The sequence below is a fragment of the Eurosta solidaginis genome, chromosome 4 (genome assembly GCF_040869045.1).
Source record: "Eurosta solidaginis isolate ZX-2024a chromosome 4, ASM4086904v1, whole genome shotgun sequence".
Classification (NCBI taxonomy): Eukaryota; Metazoa; Arthropoda; class Insecta; order Diptera; family Tephritidae; genus Eurosta; species Eurosta solidaginis.
The window spans coordinates 134,482,799-134,500,176 of NC_090322.1; positions in this window are offsets into that span (position 1 = coordinate 134,482,799).

Sequence of the window (17,378 nt, forward strand, 5' to 3'; positions counted from 1 at the left end):
AGGAGAAAAATTACATTGAGTTATAACAATTTATAGATTTTGCACGAGAGGGGGAAAGGAGGGGGGGGGGGCGTATCACTGCTCATTTTGTAAGCCCTCGACTTATTTGACCCATTGAGTGTGTAATATTCGTGAAGGTCAGTATACGTTAAGTTATACTGTGTAAAAATTATTAAAAAGTAATTATTCGAAGGGGTCGTGGGACCTCCGCCCCCCTTTCCACGTTCGAAAAAAATTTCGCCAGTAGAGTATTGTTTGTGTTCCAAATTTCATCAAAATCCGTGAAGCCGTTCTGGCGTGATTCAGTCACATATACGAAAAAATACAATAATTAAATTATAACTGTTCCTAGGGGGCAGGGACCCCCCCTTTAAAAAAAATATAGCTAGTAGATCCTTCTAGACTATTGGCTATATGTGTGCCAAATTTCATCCAAATCCGTCCAGCCGTTCTTGCGTGATTGAGTCACAAAGACAAACGTCTGGACAAACATACAAACATCTAAACATCCAAACTTTGCCATTTATAATATACTAGCCTTTACCCGCGGCCCCATCCGCAAGGAGAAAATGAAATATATATGCTATTCACGTTAGCCTGCTTATCAAGTTATCTGTTTACATTTTTGTTTCTGTGTAATGCATTTTATATTTGTAATTGAGTAAAAAAAGAACGAAATGAGCTGATAACCTGATAGGATCCCAAAATGATCCCGAAGTTATTCATAAATAGCCACGAAATGACCCAGACGCTATCGCGGACGGATCCCTAAAACCATCCAGAAATGCCTCCGAAGGGTCTTCAAAAGTTCCCGGAATAGACCCAAAAAAACCCGAAATGACAAAGACACGATTCTAGACTTATCCAGAGAACCACACAGAAATGGTCCCAGAAGGGTACCAAAATGATCCCGAAATAGTCCCGAAAAAGTTCCGAAAATGCCCTGACGGGCTCCCGGACGGATCTAAAAAACCATCCAGAAAATCTCCCGGAAGGGTTCCTAAATATCCCGACACAGTCCAGAAAAAGTTCCGAAATGACCCCGAGGGGATCCACGACGTATCGCGAAAACCATACAGAAATGATTTCGGAATAGTTCCAAAATGATCCACAAATAGTCCGGAAATGACCCCGATGGGATTCCGCACGGATCCAGAAATGATCCCGGAAGGGTGCAAAAACTATCCCGAAAAAGAAACAAAAAAATCTGGAAATTACTCCTACGGCATCCCGGACGGATCCAGAAATTACCTCGGAAGGGTCCCCAAATTACCCTAATGGATCCGGCAAACCATCGAGAATTGATGCCCGAAGGGTCCCCAAATGATCTCGAAATAATACAAAAAAAGTCATGAAATGACTCCTAAAGGGTCTCCAAATGATCCCGAAATAGTCCCGAAAAAGTTCTGAAATTACCCTGATGGGTTCCCGTACAGATCCCGAAATACATCCAGAAGTGATGCACGAAGGGTCCCCAAATGATTAGCCCTGAAAAAGTTCCGAAATTACCCAGACGGACTCCCGGACGGATCCCGAAAACAATCCAAAAATGATCCCGAAATAGTCCCGAAGAAGCCCCGAAATTACCTTACGGGATCTCGAACGGATCCCTAAATGACCCTGACGGGATCACGGACAGATCACGAAATCCATCCAGGAATGATTTTGGAAGGGTCCCAAAATAATCCTGAAATAGTCTCGGAAAAGTCCAGAAATTACCCTGATGGGATCTCGGACGGATCCTGAAAACCATGCTTAAATGATCCCGAAAAAGTCCCGAAATGAACCAGACGTGATCCCGTACGGATCACGAAAACCATCCAGAAATGATGAAGGTAGCTACCCCAAATGATCCCGAAATAGTCCCGATATGACCCCGATGGGATCCCGGACGGATCTCAAAAACCAATCAGAAATGATGCCGGTATGTACCCCAAATGATCCCGAAATAGTCCCGAAATAAACCCGTCGGGATCACGGACGGATCCCAAGAAAGTTCCGAAATGACCCCGATGGGGTCCCGAACGTATCCCGAAAACCAACCAGAAATGATGCCGGTAGGTACCCCAAATGGTCCCGAAATGACCCCGATGGGATCCCGAAAACTATACAGAAATGATCCCGGAATGGTCCCAAATTATCCAGAAATAGTACCGAAAAAGTCCCGAAATTACCTCGGCGGGATTCCGGACGGATCTCGAAAACCATCCAAAATTGATCCCGGAAGGGTCTCGGTATGACCCAAACGGGATTACAAATAGGGTGAAGATAATTATAAACCATGTTAATAAGGCAGCAGGCGCGTTGGAGAGAATGAAGAGTTACAAAGAAACATACAGGTAAAGCTAATAAAAGCGTGCTAATAAACACAACTGAAGGAGGGCGGTTTGCGGGAGGAGAAGGAGAGGACCACTGATCGTTTTTCCAAAATTGTTTAGATCTCGATCTGTATGTGCCAGATACCAAAAACTCTTGATTTTGGAGAAAATTTATTTTGAGTTATAACAATTTATAGATTTTACACCAGAGGTGGAGAGAAGGGGGGAGGGAGACGGAGGGTGTCACTGCTCACTTTGTAAGCCCTCGACTTTTTGACCCCTTGAGTCTGTGATATTGGTGAAGGCCAGTATACGTAAAGTTATAATGTGTAAAAATTATTAAAAAGTAATTGCTCGAAGGGGTCGTGGGACCCCCAGCCCTCTTTCCATGTTCGAAAAAAATTTCGCTAGTAGACTACTGTCTGTGTTCCAAATTTCATCAAAATCCGTGTAGCCGTTCTGGCGTGATTCAGTCGCAAAGACTAAAAAATATAATAATTAAATTATAACTGTTCCTAGGAGGCGGGGACCTCCCCCCTTTTGAAAAATATATAGCTAGTAGATCCTTCGAGACTATTGGCTATATGTGTGCAAAATTTCATCCAAATCGGTCCAGCCGTTCTTGCGTGATTGAGTCACAAAGACAAACGTCTTGACAAACATCTAAACATCTTCACATCCAAACTTTGCCATTTATAATATACTAGCCTTTACCCGCGGCCCCGTCCGCAAGGAGAAAATGAAATATGTGGGCTATTCACGTTAGCCTGCTTATAAAGTTATCTGTTTAAAATTTTTTTTCTGTCTAATGCATTTTATTTTTGTAATTGAGTAAAAAAAAGAACTTTATGAGCTGATAACCTGATAGGATCCCAAAATGATAACGAAATTATCCAGAAAAAGCCACGAAATGACCCCGACGCTATCGCGGACGGATCCCGAAAACCATCCAGAAACGCCCCGGAAGTGTTTCCAAAAGTTCCCGAAGTAGTCCCAAAAAAACCCGAAATGACAACGACACGATTCTAGACTTATCCAGATAACCACACAGAAATGATGCCTGAAGGGTACCAAATTGATCTCGAAATAGTCCCGAAAAAGTTCCGAAATTACCCTGACGGGCTCCCGGACGGATCTCAGAAACCATCCAGAAAATATCCAGGAAGGGTCCCTAAATTATCCCGACTAACTCCAGAAAAAGTTCCGAAATGGCTCCGAGGGGATCCACGATGGATCGCGAAAACCATACAGAAATTATTCCGGAAGGATTCCAAAATGATCCCGAAATAGTCCGGAATTGACCCAGATGGGATCCCGCACAGATCCAGAAATGATCCCGGAAGGGTGCAAAAACTATCCCGGAAAAGTAACAAAAAATCCCGAAATGGCTCCTACGGCATCCCGGACGGATCCAGAAATGATATCGGAAGGGTCCCCAAATGATCCCAAAATGGTCCCGAAATGACCCTGATGGATCCGGCAAACCATCAAGAAATTATGCCGAAAGGGTCCCAAAATGATCCCGAAATAATACAGAAAAAGTCACGAAATGACCCCTAGAGGATCCCCAAATGATCCCGTATTAGCCCCGAAAAGGTCCCGAAATAACCCCGACGGGATCCCGTACAAATCCCGAAAACCATCCAGAAATGATGCCGGAAGGAATCCCAAATGATTCCGTAAAAGTCCCGCATTGATTCCGACGGGATCCCGAACGGATACCGAAAATCATCCAGAAGTGACGCCGGAAAGGTCCTCAAATGATCACCTAATAGTCCCGAAATGACCCTTAAGGGGTCATGGACGGATCCCATAAACCATCCAGAAATGATCCCGATATATTCCCGAAGAAGTCCCGAATTGACCCTGACGGGATCTCGAACGCACCCCTAAATGACCCTGACGGGATCCCGGACAGATCCCGAAATCCATCCAGAAATGATCTTGGGAGGGACCCCAAGTGATCCCGAAAAAGTCCAGCAATGTTTCCGAGGGGATCCTGATCGGATACCGATAACCATCCAGAAGTGATGCCGGAAAGGTCCTCAAATGATCACCTAATACCAAAATGACCCTGACGGCATCCCGGACTGATCCCAAAATCCATCCAGAAATGATCTTGGGAAGGTCCCAAAATTATCCCGAAAAAGTCCCGAAATGACCCTGACTGTACCCCGAAAGGATCCCGAAAACTATCCAGAAATGATGCCGGAAATGTCCTCAAATGATCACCTAATAGTTCCGAAAAGACCTTGACGGGATCCCGAACGGATCCCGACAACTATCTAGAAATGATGCCGAAAGGGCCCGCAAATGATCCCGTATTAGTCGAGAAAAAGTCCCGAAATGAACCCGACGGGATGCCGGACGAATCCCAAAATCCAGCCAGAAATGATGCCGGAAGGGACACCAAATGACCCCGAAAAAGTCCCGCAATAATTCCGACGGGATCCTGAGCGGATACCGAAAACCATTCAGAAGTGATGCCGAAAAGGTCCTCAAATGATCACCTAATAGTCCCAAAATGACCCTGACGGCATCCCGGACAGATCCCGAAATCCATCCAGAAATGATCTTGGGAGGGTCCCAAAATTATCCCGAAATAGTCTGGGAAAAGTCCAGAAATTACCCTGACGGATACCGGACGAATCCTGAAAACCAATCTTAAATGATGCCGAAAAAGTCCTGAAATGACCCTGATGGGACCCGGAAAGGATCCCGAAAACTAACCAGAAATGATGCCGGAAAGGTCCTCAAATGATCTCCCAATAGTTCCGAAAAGACCCTGACGGGATCCCGAACGGATCCCGACAACTATCCAGAAATGATACCAAAAGGGCCCGCAAATGATCCCGTATTAGTCGAGAAAAAGTCCCGAAATGACCCCGACGGGATGCCGGACGAATCCCAAAACCATCCAGAAATGATTTTGGAAGGGACCCCAATGATCCCGAAAAAGTCCCGCAATTATTCCGACGGGAATCTGAACGGATACCGAAAACCATCCAGAAGTGATGCCGGAACGGTCCTCAAATGCTCACCTAATAGTCCCAAAATGACCCTGAGGGCATCCCGGACAAATCCCGAAATCCATCCAGAAATGATCTTGGGAAGGTCCCAAAATGATCCCGAAATAGTCTCGGAAAAGTCCAGAAATTACCCTGACGGGTTCCCGGGCGATTCCTGAAATGATTCCGAAAAAGCCCCGAAATGACCCTGACGGGATCCCGAAAGGATTCCAAAAACTATCCAGAAATGATGCCGGAAAGGTCCTCAAATGATCCCCTAATAGTTCCGAAATGACCGTGACGGGATCCCGAACGGATCCCGACAACTATCCAGAAGTTATGCCGAAAGGATCCGCAAATGATCCCGTATTAGTTGAGAAAAAGTCCCGAAATGACCCCGACGGGATCCCGGACGAATCCCAAAAACCATCCAGAAATGATGCCGGTAGGTATCCCAAATGATCCCGAAATAATCCCGAAATGACCTCGTCGGCATCCCGGACGGATACCGAAAATTATCCAGAAATGATGCCGGAAAGGTCCACAAATGATCCCCTAATAGTCCCGAAATTACCCTGATGGGATCCCGGACGGATCCCGAAAACCATCCAGAAATGATGCCGGAAGCGCCCCCAAATGATCCCGAAAAAGTCCCCAAATGACCCCGACGATATCCCGGACGGATCCCGAAAACCATCCAGAAATGATGCCGGAAGAGCCCCCAAATGATCCCGAAAAAGTCCCCAAATGACCCCGACGAGATCCCGCACGGATCCCGAAAACCATCCAGAAATGATGCCGGAAGCGCCCCCAAATGATCCCGAAAAAGTCCCCAAATGACCCCGACGATATCCCGGACGGATCCCGAAAACCATCCAGAAATGATGCCGGAAGAGCCCCCAAATGATCCCGAAAAAGTCCCCAAATGACCCCGACGAGATCCCGCACGGATCCCGAAAACCATCCAGAAATGATGCCGGAAGAGCCCCAAATGATCCCGAAAAAGTCCCCAAATGACCCCGACATACTCCAGAAAAGGTTCCGAAATGGCTCTGAGGGAATCAACGACGGATCGCGAAAACCATACAGAAATGATTCCGGAAGGATCCCAAAATGATCCCGAAATAGGCCGGAAATGACCCAGATGGGATCCCGCACAGATCCAGAAATGATCCCGGAAGGGTCCAAAAACTATCCCGGAAAAGTAACAAAAAATCCCGAAATGGCTCCTACGGCATCCCGGACGGATCCAGAAATGATCTCGGAAGGGTCCCCAAATGATCCCAAAATGGTCCCGAAATGACCCTGATGGATCCGGCAAACCATCAAGAAATTATGCCGGAAGGGTCCCCAAATGATCCCGAAATAAAACAGAAAAAGTCACGAAACGACCCCTAGAGGATCCCCAAATGATCCCGTATTAGCCCCAAAAAAGTCCCAAAATGACCCTGACGGGATCCCGAAAGGATTCCGAAAACAATACAGAAATGATGCCGGAAAGTTCCTCAAATGATCCCCTAATAGTCCCGAAATGACCGTGACGTGATCCCGACAACTATCCAGAAATGATGCCGAAAGGGTCCGCAAATGATCCCGTATTACTCGAAAAAAAGTCCCGAAAGGACCACGACGGGATCCCGGACGGATCCCAAAAACCATCCAGAAATGATGCCGGTAGGTATCCCAAATGATCCCGAAATAGTCCCGAAATGACCTCGTCGGCATCCCGGACGGATCCCGAAAATTATCCAGAAATGATGCCGGAAAGGTTCCCAAATGATCCCCTAATAGTCCCGAAATTACCCTAATGGGATCCCGGACGGATCCCGAAAACCATCCAGAAATGATGCCGAAAGGGTTCCCAAATGATCCCGTATTAGTCGCGAAAAAGTCCCGAAATGACCCCGACGGGATCCCGGACGGATCCCGAAAACCATCCAGAAACGATGCCGAAAGGGTTCCCAAATGATCCCGTATTAGTCGCGAAAAAGTCCCGAAATGACCCCGACGGGATCCCGGACGGATCCCAAAAACCATCCAGAAATGATGCCGGACGAGCCCCAAATGATCCCGAAAAAGTCCCCCAAATGACCCCGACGAGATCCCGGACGGATCCCGAAAACCATCCAGAAATGATGTCGGAAGAGCCCCCAAATGATCCCGAAAAAGTCCCCAAATGACCCCGACGATATCCCGGACGGATCCCGAAAACCATCCAGAAATGATGCCTGAAGAGCCCTCAAATGATCCCGAAAAAGTCCCCATATGACCCCGACGAGATCCCGCACGGATCCCGAAAACCATCCAGAAATGATGCCGGAAGGGTCCCCAAATGATCGCGAAATAGTCCCGAAATGATTCCGGAATAGTCCCGAAAATGTTCCAAAATAACCCCGATGGGATCCCGGACGGATCCCGTAAACTATACAGAAATGATCCCGGAAGGGTCCCAAAATGATCCCGAAATAGTCCCGAAAAAGTCCCGAAATTACCCCGGCGTAATCCCGGACCGATCCCGAAAACCATCCAGAAATGATCCCGGAAGGGTCTCGATATGACCCTTACGGGATTACAAATAAGGTGAAGCTAATTATAAAACCATGTTAATAAGGCAGCAGGCGCATTGGAGCGAATAAAAAGTTAGATAGAAACATACAGGTAAAGCTAATAAAAGCGTGCTAATAAAAACAATTGATGGAGGGCGGATGGCGGGAGTAGAAGAGAGGACCACTGATCGTTCCTCCAAAATTGTCTAGATCTCGTTCTGTATGTACCAGATACCAAAAACTATTGATTTAGGAGAAAATTTAGATTGAGTTATAACAATTTATGGATTTTACACCAGAGGGGAGATAAAGGGGGGCGGGCGGAGGGTGTCACTGCTTACTTTGTAAGCCCTCGACTTATTTGACCCCTTGAGTCTGTGATATTGGTGAAGGCCAGTATATGTAAAGTTATAATGTGTAAAAATTATGAAAAATAATTTCTCGAAGGGTCGTGGGACCCCCACCCCTCTTTCCATGTTCGAAAAAAATTTCGCTAGTAGACTACTGTCTGTGTCCCAAATTTCATCAAAATCCGTGTAGCCATTCTGGCGTGATTCAGACGCAAAGACGAAAAAATATAATAATTAAATTATAACTGTTCCTAGGGGGCGGGGACCACGCCCCTTTTGAAAAATATATAGCTAGTAGATCCTTCTAGACTATTGGCTATATGTGTGCAAAATTTCATCCAAATCGGTCCAGCCGTTCTTGCGTTATTGAGTCACAAAGACAAACGTCTGGACAAACATCCAAACATCCAAACATCCAAACATCCAAACATCTAAACATCCAAACATCCAAACATCTTAACATCCAAACTTTCCCATTTATAATATATATTAGACTAGCCTTTACCCGCGGCCCCGTCCGCAAGGAGAAAATTAAATATATGGGATATTCACGTTAGCCTGCTTATCAAGTTATCTGTTTAAAAAGATGTTTCTGTCTAATACATTTTATTTTTGTAATTGAGTAAAAAAAGAACTAAATGAGCTGATAACCTGATAGGATCCCCAAATTATCCCGAAATTATCCAGAAAAATCCACGAAATAACCCCGGCGCTATCGCGGACAGATCCCGAAAACCATCTAGAAATGCCACGAAAGGGTCTCCAAAAGTTCCCGGAATAGTCCCAAAAACCCGAAATGACAACGGCACGATTCTAGACTTATCCAGAGAACCACAATGAAATGATGCTGAAGGGTACCAAAATGATCCCGAAAAAGTTCCGAAATGACCCTGACGGGCTCCTGGACGGTTCTCAAAAACCATGCAGGAAATATCCAGGAAGGGTCTTTAGGAGATCCACGACGGATCGTGAAAACCATACAGAAATTATTCCGGAAGGGTCCCAAAATGATCCCGTATTAGTCCCGCAAAGTCCTGAAATGACCCAGACGGGATCCCAGACGAATTCCGAAAACTATCCAGAAATGATGGCGGAGAGGTCCTCAAATGATCCCCTAATAGTCCCGAAATGACCCTGACGGGATTTCGAACGGACTCCTAAATGACCCTGACGGGATCCCGGACAGATCTCGAAATCCATCCAGAAATGATCTTGGAAGGGCCCAAAATAATCCCGAAACAATCTCCGAAAAGTTCAGAAATTACCCCGACGGGATCCCGCACGGATCCCAAAAACTATCCAGAAATGATGCCGAAATGTCCTGAAATGATCCCCTAATAGTCCCGAAATTACCGAAAACCATCCAGAAATTATGCCGGAAGGGACCCCAAATGATCCCGAATACCATACAGAAATGATGCCGGAAAATACCCCAAATTATCCCGAAATAGTCCCGAAAAAGTTCCGAAATGACCCTGACGGGATCCCGGATGGTTCTCAAAAACCATCCAGAAAATATCCAGGAAGGGTCCTTAGGGGATCCACGACGGATCGCGAAAACCATACAGAAATGATTCCGGAAGGGTCCCAAAATGATCCCGTATTAGTTCCGAAAAGTCCTGAAATGACCCCGACGGGATCCCAGACGGATTCCGAAAACTATCCAGAAATGATGCCGGAATGTCCTCAAATGACCCCCTAATAGTCCCGAAATTACCGAAAACCATCCAGAAATTTATGCCGAAAGGGTCCCCAAATGACCAGATACCAGTCGATAAAAAGTCCCGAAATAACCCCGACGGGATCCCGGACGGATCCTCAAAATCATATAGAAATGATGCCGGAAGGTACCCCGAATGATCCCGAAATTACCCTGGCAGGATCCCGTACGGATCCCGAAAACCATCCAGAAATGATGCCGAAAGGTTCCCCAAATCATCCCGTAATAGTCGAGAAAAAGTCCTGAATTGACCCCGTCGTGATCCCGGATGGATCCTCAAACAAATATAGAAATGATGCCGGAACGTACCCCAAATGATCCCGAAATAGTCCCGAAATGACCCTGGCAGGATCCCGTACGAATCCCGAAAACCATCCAGAAATAATGCCGAAAGGGTCCCCAAATCATCCCGTATTAGTCGAGAAAAAGTCCTGAATTGACCCCGTCGGGATCCCGGATGGATCCCGAAAACTATCCAGAAATGATGCCGGAAGGTATCCCGAAATAATCCCGAAATGACCCTGACGGGATCCCGGACGGATCCCTACAACCATCTAGAAATGGTGCCGGAAGGTACCTCAAATGATACCGAAATAGTACCGAAATGACCCCGACGGGATCCCGGACGGATCCCGAAAACCATCTAGAAATGATGCCGGAAGGTACCCCACATGATGCCGAAATAGTCCCGAAATGACCCCGACGGGATACCGGACGGACCCCGAAAACCATCCAGAAATGATGCCGAAAGCGTCCCCAAATGATCCCGTATTAGTTGAGAAAAATTCCCGAAATGACCCCGACGGGATCCCTGATGGATCCCGAAAACCATCTAGAAATGATGCCGGAAGGTACCTCAAAGGAACCCGCATTAGTCGAGAAAAAGTCCCAAAATGACCCTGAAGGGATCCCGAACGGATCCCGAAAACCATACAGAAATGATGCCGAAAAGGTCCCCAAATATTCCCGTATTAGTCGAGAAAAAGTCCCGAAATGAGCCCGACGGGATCCCGGACGGATCCCGAAAACCGTCCAGAAATGATGCCGGAAGGGTCCCCAAATGATCGCGAAATAGTCCCGAAATGATACCGGAATAGCCCCGAAAATGTCCCAAAATAATCTCGACGGAATCCCGGACGGATCCCGAAAACTACACACAAATGATCCCGGAAGGGTCACAAAATAATCCCGGAATAGTCCCGAAAAAGTCCAGAAATGACCCCGGCGGGATCGCGGACTGATCCCGAAAACCATCCAGAAATGATCCCGGAAGGGTCTCGATATGACCCAAACGGGATTACAAATAGGGTGAAGATAATTATATAACCATGTTAATAAGGCAACAGGCGCGTTGGAGCGAATGAAGAGTTCCAAAGAAACATACAGGTAAAGCTAATAAAAGCGGGCTAATAAAAACAATTGAAGGAGGGCGGATGGCGGGAGGAGGAGAGTACCGCTGATCGTTTTTCCAAAAATGTTTAGATCTCGATCTGTATGAGCCAGATACCAAAAATTATTGATTTTAGGACAAAATTTACATTGATTTATAACAATTTATAGATTTTGCTCGAGAGGGGAAAGGAGGGAGGGGGGGGGGTATCACTGCTCACTTTGTAAGCCCTCGACTTATTTCACCCATTGAATTTGTAATATTGGTGAAGGTCAGTATACGTAAAGTTATAATGTGTAAAAATTGCTAAAAAGGAATTATTCGAAGGGGTCGTGGGACCCCCTTCCCCCTTTCCATGTTCGAAAAAAATTTCGCCAGTAGCCTATTATCTCTGTCCCAAATTTCATCAAAATCCGTGAAGCCGTTCTGGCGTGATTCAGTCGCAAAGACAAAAAAATATAATAATTAAATTATAACTGTTCCTAGGGGGCGGAGACCACGCCCCTTTTGAAAAATATATAGCTAGTAGATCCTTCTAGACTATTGGCTATATGCATGCCAAATTTCATACAAATCCGTCCAGCCGTTCTTGCGTGATTGAGTCACAAAGACAAACGTCTGGACAAACATCCTAACATCCAAACATCCAAACATCCAAACATCTTCACATCCAAACTTTGCCATTTATAATATACTAGCCTTTACCCGCGGCCCCGTCCGCAAGGAGAAATTTAAATATATGGGCTATTCGCGTTAGCCTGCTTATTATCTGTTTAAAATTTTGTTTTCTGTCTAATGCATTTTATTTTTGTAATTGAGTAAAAAAAAGAACTAAATGAGCTGATAACCTGATAGGATCCCAAATGATCCCGAAATTATCCAGAAAAAGCTATGAAATTACCCCCACGCTATCGCGGACGGATCCCGAAAACCATCCAGAAATGCCCCGAAAGGGTCTCCAAAAGTTCCCCGAATAGTCTCAAAAAAACCCGAAATAACAGCGACACGATTCTAGACGTAATGAAATGATAATGATAGACGTAGTGAAAGAAATGATCCCTGAAGGTGTTCCAAAATGATCCCGAAAAGGTTCCGAAATGACCCTGACGGGCTCCCGGGCGGATCTCAAAAACCATCCAGAAAATATCCAGGAAGGGTCCCTAAATTATCCCGACATACTCCAGAAAAAGTTCCGAAATGGCTCCCAGGAGATCCACGACGGATCGCGAAAACCATACAGAAATGATTCCGGAAGGATCCCAAAATGGTCCCGAAATAGTCCGGAAATGACCCAGATGGGATCCCGCACAGATCCAGAAATGATCTCGAAAGTTCCCCAAATGTTCCCAAAATGGTCCCGAAATGATCCTGATGGATCCGTCAAACCATCAAGAAATTATGCCGAAAGGGTCCCAAAATGATCCCGAAATAATACAGAAAAAGTCACGAAACGACCCCTACAGGATCCCCAAATGATCCCGTATTAGCCCCGAAAAGGTCCCGAAATAACCCCGACGGGATCCCGGACAAATCCCGAAAACCATCCAGAAATGATGCCGGTAGAAATCTCAAATGATTCCGAAAAAGTCCCGCATTGATTCCGACGGGATCCCGAACGGATACCGAAAATCATCCAGAAGTGATGCCAGAAAGGTCCTCAAATGATCACCTAATAGTCCCGAAATTACCCTTAAGGGGTCATGGATGGATCCCATAAACCATCCAGAAATGATCCCGATATAGTCCCGAAGAAGTCCCGAAATGACCCTGACGGGATCTCGAACGCACCCCTAAATGACCCCGACCGGATCCTGAAAGCCATCTCTAAATTATCCCGAAAAAGTCCCGAAATGACCCTGACTGGACCCCGAAAGGATCCCGAAAACTTTCCAGAAATGATGCCGGAAAGGTCCTCAAATGATCTCCTAATAGTTCCGCAAAGAACCTGACGGGATCCCGAACGGATCCCGACAACTATCTAGAAATGATGTCGAAAGGGCCCGCAAATGATCCCGTATTAGTCGAGAAAAAGTCCCGAAATGACCCCGACGGGATGCCGAACGAATCCCAAAAACCATCCAGAAATGATGCCGGAAGGGACACCAAATGATCCCGAAAAAGTCCCGCAATTACTCCGACGGGATCCTGAACGGATACCGAAAACCATCCAGAAGTGATGCCGGAAAGGTCCTCAAATGATCACCTAATAGTCCCAAAATGACCCTGACGGCATCCCGGACGAATCCTGAAAACCACTCTGAAATGATGCCGAAAAAGTCCCGAAATGACCCTGATGGGACACGGAAAGGATCCCGAAAACTAACCAGGAATGATGCCGGAAAGGTCCTCAAATGATCTCCCAATAGTTCCGAAAAGACCCTGACGGGATCCCGAACGGATCCCGACAACTATCTAGAAATGATGTCGAAAGGGCCCGCAAATGATCCCGTATTAGTCGAGAAAAAGTCCCGAAATGACCCCGACGGGATGCCGGACGAATCCCAAAAACCATCCAGAAATGATGTCGGAAGGGACCCCAATGATCCCGAAAAAGTCCCGCAATTATTCCGACGGGATCCTGAACGGATACCGAAAACCATCCAGAAGTGATGCCGGAAAGGTCCTCAAATGCAAACCTAATATCCCCAAAATTACCCTGACGGCATCCCGGACAAATCCCGAAATCCATCCAGAAATGATCTTGGGAAGGTCCCAAAATGATCCCGAAATAGTCTCGGAAAAGTCCAGAAATTACCCTGACGGGTTCCCGGACGAATCCTGAAAGACATCCTTAAATGATCCCGAAAAAACCCCGAAATGACCCTGACGGGATCCCGAAAGGATTCCGAAAACTATTCAGAAATGATGCCGGAAAGGTTCTCAAATGACCCCCTAATAGTCCCGAAATGACCGTGACGGGATCCCGAACGGATCCCGGCAACTATCCAGAAATGATGCCGAAAGGGTCCGCAAATGATCCCGTATTAGTCGAGAAAAAGTCCCGAAATAACCCCGACGGGATCCCGGACGAATCCCAAAAACCATCCAGAAATGATGCCGGTAGGTATCCCAAATGATCCCGAAATAATCCCGAAACGACCTCGTCGGCATCCCGGACGGATACCGAAAATTATCCAGAAATGATGCCGGAAAGGTCCACAAATGAGCCCTAATATATCCGAAATTACCCTGATAGGATCCCGGACGGATCCCGAAAACCATCCAGAAATGATGCCGAAGGGGTTCCCAAATGATCCCGTATTAGTCGCGAAAAAGTCCCGAAATGACCCCGACGGCATCCCGGACGGATCCCGAAAACCATCCAGAAATGATGCCGGAAAAGCCCCAAATGATCCCGAAAAGGTCCCCAAATGACCCTGACGGGATCCCGAAAGGATTCCGAAAACAATCCAGAAATGATGCCGGTAGGTATCCCAAATGATCCCGAAATAGTCCCGAAATGACCGTGACGGGATCCCGACAACTATCCAGAAATGATGACGAAAGGGTCCGCAAATGATCCCGTATTAGTCGAGAAAAAGTCCCGAAATTACCACGACGGGATCCCGGACGAATCCCAAAAACCATCCAGAAATGATGCCGGTAGGTATCACAAATGATCCCGAAATGACCTCGTCGGCATCCCGGACGGATCCCGAAAATTATCCAGAAATGATGCCGGAAAGGTTACCAAATGATCCCCTAATAGTCCCGAAATTACCCTGATAGGATCCCGGACGGATCCCGAAAACCATCCAGAAATGATGCCGAAGGGGTTCCCAAATGATCCCGTATTAGTCGCGAAAAAGTCCCGAAATGACCCCGACGGGATCCCGGACGGATCCCGAAAACTATCCAGAAATGATGCCGGAAGAGCCCCAAAATGATCCCGAAAAAGTCCCGAAATGACCCCGACGGGATCCCGGACGGACCCCGAAAACCATCCAGAAATGATGCCGGAAGAGCCCCAAAATGACCCCGAAAAAGTCCCCAAATGACCCCGACGAGATCCCGGACGGATCCCGAAAACCATCCAGAAATGATGCCGGAAGAGCCCCCAAATGATCCTGAAAAAGTCCCCAAATGACCCCGACGAGATCCCGGACGGATCCCGCAAACCATCCAGAAATGATGCCGGAAGAGCCCCCAAATGATCCCGAAAAAGTCCCCAAATGACCCCGACGAGATCCCGGACGGATCCCGAAAACCATCCAGAAATGATGCCGAATGATCCCGTATTAGTCCCGAAAAAGTCCCGAAATGACCCCGACGGGATGCCGGACGAATCCCGAGGACCATCCAGAAATGATGTCTAAAGGGACCCAAAATAACCCCGAAAAAGTCCCGTAATGATCCCGGAAACCATCAAGAATTTATCTCTCGAAGGTACGCAAATGATCCCGAAAGTACCCCGACGGGATCCCGGACGGATCCCGAAAACCATCCAGAAATGATGCCGGAAGGGTCCCCAAATGATCGCGAAATAGTCCCGAAATGATTCCGGAATAGTCCCGAAAATGTCCCAAAACAACCCCGACGGGATCCCGGACGGATCCCGAAAACTATACAGAAATGATCCCGGAAGGGTCCCAAAATGATCCCGAAATAGTCCTGAAAAAGTCCCGAAATTACCCCGGCGTAATCCCGGACCGATCCCGAAAACCATCCAGAAATGATCCCGGAAGGGTCTCGATATGACCCTTACGGGATTACAAATAAGGTGAAGCTAATTATAAAACCATGTTAATAAGGCAGCAGGCGCATTGGAGCGAATAAAAAGTTACATAGAAACATACAGGTAAAGCTAATAAAAGCGTGCTAATAAAAACAATTGATGGAGGGCGGATGGCGGGAGTAGAGGAGAGGACCACTGATCGTTCCTCCAAAATTGTCTAGATCTCGTTCTGTATGTACCAGATACCAAAAACTATTGATTTAGAAGAAAATTTATATTGAGTTATAACAATTTATAGATTTTACACCAGAGGGGGTGATAAAGGGGGGCGGGCGGAGGGTGTCACTGCTTACTTTGTAAGCCCTCGACTTATTTGACCCCTTGAGTCTGTGATATTGGTGAAGGCCAGTATACGTAAAGTTATAATGTGTAAAAATTATGAAAAATAATTTCTCGAAGGGTCGTGGGACCCCCACCCATCTTTCCATGTTCGAAAAAAATTTCGCTAGTAGACTACTGTCTGTGTCCCAAATTTCATCAAAACCGTGTAGCCATTCTGGCGTGATTCAGTCGCAAAGACGAAAAAATATAATAATTAAATTATAACTGTTCCTAGGGGGCGGGGACCACGCCCCTTTTGAAAAATATATAGCTAGTAGATCCTTCTAGACTATTGGCTATATGTGTGCAAAATTTCATCCAAATCGGTCCAGCCGTTCTTGCGTTATTGAGTCACAAAGACAAACGTCTGGACAAACATCCAAACATCCAAACATCCAAACATCCAAACATCCAAACATCCAAACATCTAAACATCCAAACATCCAAACATCTTAACATCCAAACTTTCCCATTTATAATATATATTAGATTAGATATTAGTCTAGCCTTTACCCGCGGCCCCGTCCGCAAGGAGATAATAAAATATATGTGCTATTCACGTTAGCCTGCTTATCAAGTTATCTGTTTAAAAATTATTTTTGTCTAATGTATTTTATTTTTGTAATTTAGTAAAAAAAAATAACTAAATGAGAAGATAAGCTGAAAGGCACGCTTTCATGAATAGCACAATACAGTTTATTCGAATTACAAAAATACATTTTGTTTTTAAATTAAATTAACTGATATGAAGGGGTGAAAGAATTAATACTCATAGAACAAAGGAGTGAAACTACAATTAGCTAAAACCAAAGAGAATTTTTTAGATGAAAATAGTGTTGCTTTTTCGGGTATTTAGTTGGTTAGAATATTACAAAAAGTGTAATTATAGTTATAACAGATCCTTTTATAGGACGAAAAAGCTGTGTTAGATTTAAGATAAAACATACCCAATTTTAATTACGAATAATTAGCAGCAAATCCACGGCCATA